This window comes from Stegodyphus dumicola, chromosome 10 (assembly GCF_044657685.1).
Source record: "Stegodyphus dumicola isolate Sdum_Otavi_A_Nest chromosome 10, ASM4465768v1".
NCBI lineage: Eukaryota > Metazoa > Arthropoda > Arachnida > Araneae > Eresidae > Stegodyphus > Stegodyphus dumicola.
The window spans coordinates 24,338,244-24,351,286 of NC_140777.1; the positions used below are offsets into that span (position 1 = coordinate 24,338,244).

The 13,043-nt window shown below is 36.4% G+C and overlaps 1 non-coding gene across 1 annotated transcript; it reads left to right on the forward strand.

Moving 5' to 3' along the window:
• Positions 1-2,729: 2,729 nt before the first annotated feature.
• TRNAG-GCC (transfer RNA glycine (anticodon GCC)) lies at positions 2,730-2,800 on the forward strand. The gene has a single exon. It is a non-coding gene; the product is annotated as a tRNA-Gly (tRNA).
• The last annotated feature ends 10,243 nt before the right edge of the window (positions 2,801-13,043 follow it).

The window sequence follows — 13,043 nt, forward strand, 5'->3', positions numbered from 1 at the left end:
ATTGAGTTGTCGGAACCGTCATTTGAACCGAATCGAAACTTCTTTTTCTCTCCATCTGAGTTACTTGTAGTCGCGTCGCTACAGGGGGGATAATCGTTCTCCTACTGCAAGGCCAACTTATACTATAAGTTCACCTTGCCTACTGTGACAACCGCAAGAACTTAATTATTCATGTGTCCTTGTTAAGACTCCTTATCAATCTTCTAACTTAAACTCAACAGCTTCTTCTTCTTTCTTTAGCGATTGCTTTTTCTTATTTATTGCGAATTTTATTAACAGTGATGTGTAGGTAATTGCAATTTATTGCAAAGGTAAAGGCACTCCGTAACCAAACGCCTTGACCGAATCAAAAAGAACGAATCCTAAGTACGTGAACTGCCTAAGCAAAGGAAGTGTATGTACATTACCATATTCTTTGGCCTAAGTCTGTTGCAGTTTGGCCTAAGTCGGGTTTTTTTTTTTTTTTTTTTTTTTGGCGACTTTCAAAAGATTAGAAAGGAGAATGTGTTCCTTTTCTTATACACTGACTACCAATAAGTATTTGGACACCTGTGATAGAAAAGAAAAACTAACTTTATTCAAAATAAATAGTTGGTAGAGCCTCCACGAGAGGTAATTACAGCGTGGACTCTCCGGGGCATACTTTCCACAAGTCTTTGTATGACAGCTAGTGGTATTTTCTTCCACTCGGCTTGGAGAAGACATAGAAGTTCGTTCACCGATTTTGCAAGGGTAGTGCACCCCTGAATTCGGCGATGCAACTCGTCCAAGAGGTTCTCAATAGGGTTCAGGTCTGGACTCTCGGCAGGCCAGTCCATTCGATGAACTCCATTGCCACCATACCAAGCCTTGCTTAACGTCGAAACATGACAACTGGCATTGACGTCCTGAAAGTAACAGTGACCCGTAAAACTGCCACAACGTAGGAAGCACATTCTCATCCAAAATAGTGCAGTAGGCATCGGAGTTAAGCTTACCATGAATGGGGACCAAGGGTCCCAGCCCATACCAGGAGAAACACCCCCAGACCATAATTTCACCTCCACCGAACTTGACTGTTGGCACAATGCATTCTGGCAGGAGATGTTCTCCAGGTAGACGCCAGACCCAGACCCTGTCATACGAACGGTAAAGGGTGAACCTTGATTCGTTACTCCAAAGAACCCGTTTCCACTGATCTACGGTCCAATTTCGATGTGCTTTGCACCACATTAATTGAGCAGCGCGGTTGGACTTTGTGATCAAAGGCTTATGGGCAGCAGCACGACCATGAAAACCAAGCAGATGTACTTCCTTACGGATGTTACTCATTGAAACAATACTCCTGGATGCCTGTTGAAACTTCTCGCGGATGAGGGCCATTGGTTGGGTGCGGTTCTTCCGAATTTCTCTGGACAGCACTCGTCGGTCTCTATCTCCCAGTTTCATTGGTCTGCCGACTCGGGGCACATTCCGATAATCATCGCTCACCTTCCACTTCTTAATCACATAGGCCACTGTCGATTTTGAGTCAGATCGCTAGATATGTCCCTTAAGGATCGGCCACATTTGTGATACCCGATAATTATACCTTTCTCGAAATCTCTGATTTCGCTCCGAACTGCGAGGCATCTTGCATGCGACTAAAGCCGATGCTGTTTTCTGCACGATATATACCGGCGGAGTCCGTGACGTACCTTAGGACCGCAGATATCTTCATTTGCATAGGTGTCCAAATACTTATTGGTAGTCAGTGTATATATAAAAAGAAGGAATACATTTCCTTTATTTATGTATCTATAAAAAAGGCAGATTTTTATGTTCGCAATGTTTATCGCTTTCCTGAATGTTTGGAATAGTTTAAATGACTGATTTGGAGGATGGGATTAAAATCTTGTTTACATTTTTTGTACTTATTAGAATACATTTAGATTCAAAGATGTGTTTTGCACAATCAAAATTTTAATTCATTCCTCTTTGAATTTTTTCGTCTGAGAAAAGATAATAAAAATTAGACAGAGTATTTCTGTGTAGAAAATTTAGACATAAAATAAATTAAAAGCGATAAAATCAACTATTAAATGACTAAGTAATCGTATAATACTCTTTATTAACAATTTTGTAAGCCTGTTTAATTTTTGTAATGCTTGTAACTGGGCTGATTGTGCTCCATGCACTAACGTAGGTATAGAGGCTATTTGCACCGTAGGTAAAGCTTGTACTTGGGTTGATTGTGCGCATGCGCTCAACAAACTTTCGAGTAAACGAATGTGAGTCACTGATTAACACTTTTGAAATATTTTGATGATAGTTATTTTGTAACAAAAAAGTCCTAATATGAAGAAAAAATAATATATTAAGAAAAAATTTCGAGACTGTAATTCAATACTTAGTATTAGATCTGTGCAAATAAGTTTCAAAAATGCAGGCGTCCGAAAACAAATATGAGTTACTGTAAATATACGTATAGGTCAATTTTGTGAAAAAATAATCAATGTTCAGTTATTAAAAATAATAAATATCACATATTTTAATAAGTAGTATTAAATGTGTAAAATTTGTTCTGTGATGATCAAGAACGGAACAAGAGTGGAACAAAACGTTGTTTTGAAGTTTTTAATATAATGTTTACCTATTCAAGTTCAAAGTATGCTGCATAATACAAAAAGTGAAACACTACTTCCATAACATTTCTGAAGATTTATCCTAATTGAAATGCATTTAATGTTATGATTAGGAAATGTAGTGAAGCATCGGTGGTTCAGTGGTAGAATGCTCGCCTGCCACGCGGGCGGCCCGGGTTCGATTCCCGGCCGATGCAGAGTTTTTTTTTTTTTCTTTTTTGAATGCAGTTTCTAAAATAAAATGTATATACACAAAACAAAATTTTTGCATTTCTAAATTTTATTTGCATGTTTCGTACGTAAAGATTTTGTGAACATAAAATATTAGAATGACTATAGTTCGGTAAAAGAGCACATTCTAAATTGCGAAAACATTGGTTAAAATGTTTAGAAATGCTTGTAATGTAGCACTAAATATAATCACTAGCGTAACGGATAACAACACCTGCCAACATCAATATTACAACAACAAAGCAGTAACTGAGAATACGAAGTGCTTGTTTTCAATATTTACTTTATATTATTAACATTTCCATCTGCTGAAAGGGAGAGATCATTTTATCCATCGATATAGCTTCAATCTAATTTAACAGATAGCAAGGTTTCAGTTTACAAGACTAACTGAGCTGCTCATCTTCAAAATTGAATACTGCTCAATTAATTGTACATTTAATTACTTTAGTTTCTAAAATAATTCCATGTTTATTTCATCTTGGGTAATTTTTGCACAACACATCTATCTACATCTTATTTCCAATAATTGAAAATATTTTAATAGAATATAGCTACGCATAAAATGATAAAAGTAATTTAATAAATAGTATACTGAATTACAAAAGCTACACACTTAAAACATTTCCTTTGCTTACTAAGAGATGGCAGCACATGTTTCTGAAGCAAAACGTGGTAAGTAATCGAATTCTTGAATGGCGAAAAATATAATTCTTATGCAACAATAAGCCAATATTCTTAACTGTTTTTCTTAATATCTAACGCATTGTGATTAATATTAAATGACCGCGAATTAAATTACTTTTAATGAAAACACGTTAAGAGAACTAACCAAAAAGTAATTTTTCAGGTAAAACATTTTCCTCAATGAAATTAAGAAAATGTTTGGATATGGACAACTCATGACTTGTAGACCTGAATTATACACATTTTTTGTTGCACTTTTCTCCCCGAATTATTTGAACTTAATTAACGCATTCCGCAAGGCAATTTGTAAATGCCATCAAAAATTGCGAATTTTGAAATTAAACATCCCACTCATTTTTTATCTTATAGGAGTCAAACTTCTTGCATTCTTATTTCTTCAAAACGAGTATAAAACTTTTCCAAATATGAGTATAGGAACTGGAGACCGCATTAAAAATTTGACTTATTTGTCAAATTTGTTATTTGTCAAAAAATACATTTTTAAAAATTTTATTTATTTGACATTGCCAAAGACTGCGTAAAGATTTTTAAGCCGAGTAAGGGGAGTACTTGCACATCGACCGAAAAAAAAAAAAAAAAAGCAGGGGCGTAGCTAGAGGAGGGCAAGGGGTGGCATCTGTCCCCGGGCGCAGAATCCAAGGGACGCCAAACTGTTGTTACGACATTTTAGAATTAAATGTTTCCCGTCCTTGGCAAGTAGTAGGGGGCGCGAAATCTTCAGTTGGTCCTGGGCGCTGAAAACCCTAGTACGACTCTGAAAAAAAGGAAAGGTACACAACAAAATTTTATAGCATTCGCATACACAAAATTTCAACGTTCTACAGCTAATCGTTTTTGAGTTATGCGAGATGCGTGCACACGTCCCGAAAAAGTCCATTTTTGGACAGAATCTACGTACGGACAGCTCACTAGCGAGATGACTTCCGTCCTAAGGGAAAAAATGCCAATCGGAGCACGTACGGACAGAATAAAGGACTCATTTTGGAAAACAGAGTTCTTTATTCGGTTCGTACATATAAACGTTAGGCAAAAATATAGTCAAAATGGATTCTGAAATGGTCATAATGGACATTTCTTTTGAAATATGATACCCGAATTTTTTCGAGATTACAATATTTCCCTTTACTTCGTACAAAGAAGAAAGATAAAAAAAGCGGATCGCTGCTGGTCCTGAACCTGCTATATTTTCAAAAATTTAGCTTTTGGTCACACAGCTTGAATAAAATGTGCCTATTAATATTTTGAACAAAATGAGCTAGCCTGCTCATCTTCAAATTTTAAAACTGCCAAATTAAGTATTCATACTTATAGAGTTAATTACTTTAGTTTCTAAACACAGAATCGTGTGAGAGCGGGAAAACATTTTTTAGATTATAGAACACCATTTATTGAATAGTACATCTCTTTATAGGAAATCGAAATTGTCTAGAACTGCGGATAATCTTAGAGAGATTTCACTATATTTCTGTAGCTACACATTTCTATAAAATTGTTTAACAGACTACTGAAATTGGAGATTTTTTTATCTAGATCACACAAGTATAGGTTATAAACATGGGTCAGAGTATCGTAATTTTACTGTATATCAAAGTGTAACCAGTAAAATAGCTGGCGCTAGAGCTGGTGCAACGGGTGCAGCCGCAAAGTCCGTACAGTTCGTTTTGGATTTTACTAACCATGGTGCAACCGCACCGAGAGCAGAATTTAGGAGCGGCATTTTTTTTTTTTTTTTTTTTTTTTTTGAATTAAAGGCGGCAAAATTTAGTAACCTCGGAAAGCGTACCGAGTGAGAAAAATGACACCGACAACTGGATACCAATATTACATATCCTAATCATTTTGCTATTGGCTTCTTCCCCGCCCCCTTGGCTCGTGAAATTTCCAGTGTGAATTTGACAGTAAACTCTTTTTCTGACATCTCCAGCGTAAAATGTACCTATTTGATAGATTTATGCTAAACATGAGAAAAATGCTATTTATTGTGGCATTAGAGCACTAGCGTAGAGCTGAAAAGTTGCTAAACACTAGTACTCCGACTTGAATGCAAATCCGGGTGAACGGACTGGTTGCTTGGTTGGTTTTCGCGGTTTATCTCATATGTCTACGATCCAGCTTCATTTAAAAGTCCTCCACGAAGACATCATTTCACATAGATAGATATCCCTTAAGTTGCTTTGCCTTAATCAATTAACCTAGCCCAATCTATTGTTGTGGAGATAATCTGAAAATGATTTGACCGTTTCCAAGACCGAAAATTTAATTTATTCAAAAAGTTCTATTACTATTCAAAAGTTCCGCAACTTCCTATGCTGCGATCGCCCATTACACTTTGTTTCATTAATTTGACTCAACGAATATTCATCAAACCATTCGCAAATTAACTAACCTCTTCGAGCCAGGTAGCGACAACGCGCGCTTATCGCGGAGGCCGGCAGTGTCTTCCGCGAGCGTCTCTCCAGGGTCGGGGGCTCTTTTGCTACTAAGCCTAAATCCATGAAATTTCCGAAGTATCAACGCATTGTTTAATAATGCTCTATAGAGTATTTTAACGGCTTATGCTTTATAGATATTTTTATATATATACTTTAATTACCTTATTTCTTGTCTAAATGCATATTTTACACATTTTATTTTAATTACTCACCATTTTATGACTTTTAACATTATACATCTGAAAATTAAATAATATTACTTAAAATTCTCTTTTCGTATGAAAAATTTTAAAACAGGGATCTACACACAGTCCTACGTTACATTCCTTGAACTCGTAATAACTCATTTGCCGTTTTGGAGGATTTTTCCGGGAATGTGAACAAACGAAGCATCGTCGTCTCATTTTCTTACCAGTCTCTTCTAACAAAGTTTTGGAAAATGTCTTTCAGTTAATCTTTCAGAATCAATATCAGAATATCAGAATTTCAGAATCAATGTCTGAAATATTTTGCATCATTTCTGCTATTTCATGCTCTGTTAAACATTTTCGACGCTTCGACATTGAAACGGTAAAAACAGAAAGAATTCACGTCTAACAAGATCTAATTATTTTCTAAAAACTGAACTGTAAACCGAAATACTCAACGCTTTAGCGCATATAAAACTTCTACTTACAATAAACAACTACCACGTGCGAATAAAGTGCGATTTAAAGAGACGTCATAAATCACGCCATTCGGAAACATTTAGTTCCCCGTTTGTTTATATAATCAAAAACACGTGTATGTGAGTCATGCTTCTCTCATTTCGAGTAGAAAGTCTAATGTACATGTATCTGAAACCATATGGGCATACAGTGCCAACTTGTGGCAGAAATTATAGTTTGAAAAACGTTCCAAGGTACTGGCACAAATACGTGACATTCGGTAGAAAACGCAACAATGCTCTGGCACGCCTGCATGTCGGCCCGTAGATAAGTGCGTTCGTTGCTGGCACGTATACGTGACAGTCGGAGCGAAAGGGCTAAGAAAACACATAAATTAAAATCTGAATTTTTTTTAACGTTTTGTATGTCATCTTTATTTATTAAATATGATGTTCTTCGCACTTAAAACATAAAATTCAATTCAACAGCAATATTGCAAAATAATTTAAATGAATTTTTAAATGAGCATATCTTTAGAATTTCCGATACACAGTCTAGAGCGGTTAAAGATATTTCCCCCTATCCGTACAGTTTTACCATTCTAATAATTTGTGCATCTTTCAAATCAGATAATGGTGGTTCAGTGAGTTCACTAATTTTAACACTTTTACATTTTTAACAATATTTTAATTACTATATACAGAGCGTATTCATAGGCCGCCGCCTTCAACATGAACAAACTTTATTCTCTACTATGCGAGCAACAGCGCCCTCTAGCCATTTCCTTCAAATTACACAACACTCCCCTCCTGAACTCGGTGGAGGGTTCATCTTTTAATAATATATTCTAGATTATTCAATTAATATTTCGACAATCAATCCTAGAAAAATGGATAAATATAACAAACATGCATACATAATTATAAGCACATAAATTTTACAAAACATTAAACGATACCTATCAGCAAGGTCAAGAGAATCAAACCTAAAAATACAAAATACAAACATTAGTTAAGTTCCATATTATATAACAATTGTATAAGCCTTTTTAAGGTACCAATAGGTGTTTTAATTATGCAAGATCTTATTTTACCATCTCTGCCTGGCATTAATTCCAAAATTTTCCCTATTGTCCAGAGATTTCTGGGATGTTTATCGTCATGAATCAAGACAATATCGTTGATTTTAAACTGAGATGCGTTAGAGTGTGGAGGACAAATATTGGCAGATCTCGGATCAAAAAGATACTCTGATCTCCAACGCTTCCAAAAATCACTTAAAATATCTTGATGTTATTTATATCGTTTAATAATTGAATTTCTTGATCCAATCAAATTATTTGATGTTATTTTAGTAGCAGGAAGAGATAGTAATCGTCTACCAACCAGAAAATGAGAAGGTGTTAGTGGAGAAGGTTCATTGGGATCGGTAAACACGTAGGTAATTGGTCTACAATTAATCATTGCCTCGATTTCAATGAGCACTGTTTCAAGCTCTTTCACAGTAAGGGATGATCGACCAATAATTTTGCGTTAGCTGGATTTTATGGTTCGTACCATACGTTTCCAAAACCCTCCCCACCATGGACCCCTCTCAATAATAAATTTCCAATTTATGCCTTTAGCAGAAAATAATTCTTTCACAGATGAGTCACTCAAAGTTTTGAAAATATATTTTAGTTCTTTGTCAGCTCTTTTAAAAGTCTTGGCATTATCGGAGTACACGGTGGTACACAGTCCTCGGCGAGCTAAAAATCTTCGGAAAGCTAGCAAAAAACTTCCAGTGCTGAGATCAGTTACTATCTCTATATGTAAGGCACGAGTGACCGCACACGTTAACAACAGCGTGTAAACTTTACCTTGCCTGTCTTTCGTAAAAAAATGGACCGGCGAAATCCAACCCGGTCACAGCAAATGGAGGCGACTCTTGGATTCTGTCTGGAGGAAGTGGAGCGATATCATGTACCCCAGGACGAGCACTATATCGTTTGCATATCACACATTTGCTGATGATAGTCTTAACACGCTGTCTTCCCTTAATGATCCAGTATTTGGCTTTGATCTGAGTTAGTGTCGAATTAACTCCAGCATGGAATACCCTTTCATGCGAGTCCATGATGATCAACTCGGTAAACTTGCATTTTGAGGGTAATAGAATAGGATGTTTTAAATTCTCGTGACAGTCTGCAAATTGAATGCGACCTTTCAACCGAAGAATTCCTTCATCAAGCCTTGGATTAAGGGAATAGATGGAAGAATCGAGAATTGAATTTTTATTTGATAACTTAATTATTTCCGCTTGATACGATTCTCGTTGCGTAATTTTTACCCAATAATGTTCAGCTGCTTTAATCTCAAAAGCACTTAGAGGTCCATTCTCTGTAGACCTTTTCCGAAGCCTCCTAATAAATCTAAATACATAGGCAGTAATTCGAAGTAATTTTCCTAAAGAACTGAATTTTTCTATATGCAAAATTGGGGATTCATTGTTAATTACAGGTACAGTCAAAATAATATTTTTTCTTAACTCTAACGATTCTGAATTTGGTTGTAATTTCTTTTGTTTCGGAAAGTTTTCAGTAGGAAAACGTAACCAGTGTGGCCCATGCCACCACAGATCGTTCTTAACTAGTGACTGAGCACTAATTCCTCGAGTCAGTAAATCGGAAGGATTTTGTTTTCCTTCGCAGTGGTTCCACAATTTTTTGTTGCATATGCCCTGTATTTCTGTAACACGATTGGCGATAAATGGTTTCCAATTATTTGGCGAACCTTTAAACCAAGTAATGGCGATTTTGGAATCACTCCAAAAATAAACATCCTCAATTAAATCACCAAACAATTTTTTCAAATATTTATACATTCGAGCAGCCACGAGTGCTCCCATTAACTCTAAACGAGGAAGGTTGATTGATCTTAAAGGTGCAACTCTGCATTTCGACATGATAAAGGAAGTTTTAATTTCAGAATCACTCGTACAATATCTGAAATATGCGATGGCCCCATATGCTTTAGGACTAGAGTCCGAAAATAGGTGAAGGCTTATATTCATTGGATCGTAATCAAAGAAATTTCGCTGTATCGATATTTCAGTTAAATCATTAAGTTCCTCCCGCCAAATGTTGAATTTGTCCTTAATCTCTGCAGGAAGGACCTCATCCCAGTCAGAAATGGAACACCAGATTTCTTGCATAATAATTTTTGCTCGAATAACAAAGGGTGCAATAAATCCAAATGGGTCGTATATTTGGGCGATACTTTGCAAAAGTTTTCTCTTTGTAGCAAAATCGTTTCCAGTAGAAAAGTCAATTAAATTTTTTAAATTTAACTTTATATTGTTCTCAATGGAATTCCAAATCATGCCTAAGAAATTCGATTCACTAGTTAATTTGTTATCTGATTCCTTAATCCCATTTGAGACCCATAAATTGTTTAATGCTTTAGAATTAGTTCTTAATTTTCTAAAATTCATCCCAGCATCCTTAAATATGTTAACCGCATCTACAGATAACCGATATGTATCTTCAACTGTTCCTGCTCCAAAATATAGGTCATCGACATAGACAGAAGAATTTAACATTTGGAAACTGTCCGGCATTTTATCTTTATATTTTCGAATGTGATATTTTATAGTGGCGGCCAAAATGAAAGGCGATATAGTCAAACCTAAAGCTACGCGACACATTTGCATAATCTTAAAGGAGTCATTATTTTCATTAAACCAAAGAAATTTTAGAAATTGTCTACCACCTTCAGCAATTCATATCATCAAAAAGGCTTTTTCAACGTCTCCACAAAACGCTATCTTAAACTTACGAAAATTTAACATAATGTCTAGTATATTTGGATTTAGTTTAGGTCCCGATTCAAGGCAGTCATTTAACGAATTCATGTCCTCTGTCCTTGAGATAGTATCATACACAATTCTTACTTTAGTAGTTTCACTAGGTCGTATCACTGCTCGGTGCGGCATAAAATATCCCAAATTTGTATCATTATTCGGACATTCCTCCACAATTCCTTCTAATATCTGGTTCTCAATTATATTTTTATATTCCTGAAAAATCTCCGGAGTTTTACTTAGTTTATTGTGAAAATTTGCGAATCGTTTCTTAGCTACCTTTGTAAGGATCCCAAGTTTTACTAACGTTTATTTTATTTTAAATCTTTACTATCACTTCTTATTTTCTACTTCCAGCAAGAATTAAAAGCTTTAACTTATTTATACAAATTTGTCTTGCTAACGCCAAGTACTTAAGTTGTGGCTTTTTGCCAAGCAAGAGAGAGGAAGGAGTTATTGGAAGCAAGCCGCTTGCCATAGTAGTTTTACTCGGTTGCTGGTTGCCTTCAAGGCCAGAGGTTTAGTCCTCTTGATAATTTCAAACGTATCGTAGTTTTAGCAGCTCTCCGTACTACATACGGACTTTGTTAAATAACGGCCAATCTTATTGCTAGGCACTTGTATACTAATTCAAAGTTAGTTTTAGTTAGAGTTTTAGTTAGTAGTTTTATATTCTTACGTTCAGACCACAAGTGCTTGGTCTCTGTATTCCGAAGTTCCGGAAATACCTGTAAAGATAGAAAAATAAAGTGGTTTCGTATACCCTTCCTGTGTGTATTGCCTACTTCACAATTTATTGAACATAGCTTGAGTAAGCTCCCTGTTCCGAGTCAGGACAGTTCATGTTTCCAAAGCAAGTCAAGAGGAACACAAGTCCTGATAGTGGCGCCCGACGAAGAAGAATAACCATGGCCGAGTTTCAAGAAGAACCTGTGGTGCTTGCAGAAGCGGCTCAGAATCCAGAAATGCCAGCTGCCACCCTGGAAGGATTTGGGTACATCGTCCAGACCATGCGCGCATCGATGAAACCAGAAGCAACATTTAATGGAAACTCACCGGTAACAAGTTTTTTGGGAAAATTGGATGACCACTTCATGCTGTATCCAGTCCATGAGTTCCAGAAAGTCACCTTAGCTACCAGCGCTTTGAGGGGCCAAGCTCTTAATTGGTTCAAATGTATAGGCAGAAACCTCTTGGGTCAAGCGGGAAGTCCCACATATACTTACGAAAATTTCAAGACTGTCTTAGTAAAAGCCTGTTACGTTTCAAGACTGTTACGTAAAAAGATCATAACGCCCATCTCAAGTAGTTATGCTAGCCCGGTTGTATTATGTAAGAAAAATAATGACTATTCAGTAACACATCCGAAAAGGCGGCGTTTTGCAATTGACTATCGTAAATTAAACTCCATGACTAAATATCCGGTATATCCGTTACCTATTATTGAAGAAATTTTAAGGAACATAACTTCTACGAAATACATGACTACGTTAGACTTAACGACTGGTTATTTTCAAATAGGTTTTAAACCAGAAGATGTGCCTAAGACTGCTTTTATAACCAAGTCTGGCACTTATGCATTCTTGCGTATGCCGTTTGGCCTTTCAGGGGCACCGGCAACATTTCAGCGATGTATGGACATTGTGCTAAGGCTTGTTCTAGAAAAGACCACATTTATCTATTTAGACGATATCATTATTACTAGTGATAATCTGGACCAACATGTACAGGATTTAAGAGAGGTGTTTTCATTATTAAATGAGGCCGGTCTAAAAGTTAATGTCGAAAAGTGCAAATTTGCAGCCCCTGAATTAAAATACTTAGGTTACAAAATATCTCAGGAAGGAATCGAGACGGACGAATCAAAAATAATAGCTGTGCAAAAGTATCCGCCGCCAAATACGGCGAAGAAGCCGTCTTCTTTTCTAGGACTTTGCTCATATTATAGGTCCTTTATAAAAGATTTTGCAGCTATTGCTGAACCATTGTTAAAATTAAAAAGGCAAGATTCTCGTGGACGGCCGAAGCCAATAGTGCTTTTGAAAAATTAAAGCAAGCATTAACGCAAGACCCTGTTTTGAAATTTCCTGAGAACGATGAGAATTTAGAAATTTCAGCGGATGCTTCGGATTATGCGGTAGGAGCTGTACTTTCGCAAAATCAGCAGCCCGTGGCATTTTTTAGTAGAACTTTAAATGAAACACAAAGAAATTATTCCGCGACTGAGAGAGAGGCACTTCCAGTTCCGTTAGCAGTGCAAAAGTTCCGAGTCTATTTTGGAAAGGCGCCAGTAACAGTGTATTCTGATCATGCGGCGGTAACTAGATTGTACTCAGGAAAAAACTTATCCCCAAGGTTAATAAGATGGGCACTCAAGTTACAAGAGTATAATTTGGTAATTAAGCACATCCCCGGAAAGGAAAATATCGTAGCAGATGCCCTATCCAGAATAAAAATAGATGAAGAAGGTAATACTGTAAAGGTGGCAATGCTCACAGCATGTACGATACATTCCCGAGAAACTTTAATAACCGAACTGGGTAAGGATCCGGAATTTAAAAATATTTATGATTATTTAAAAG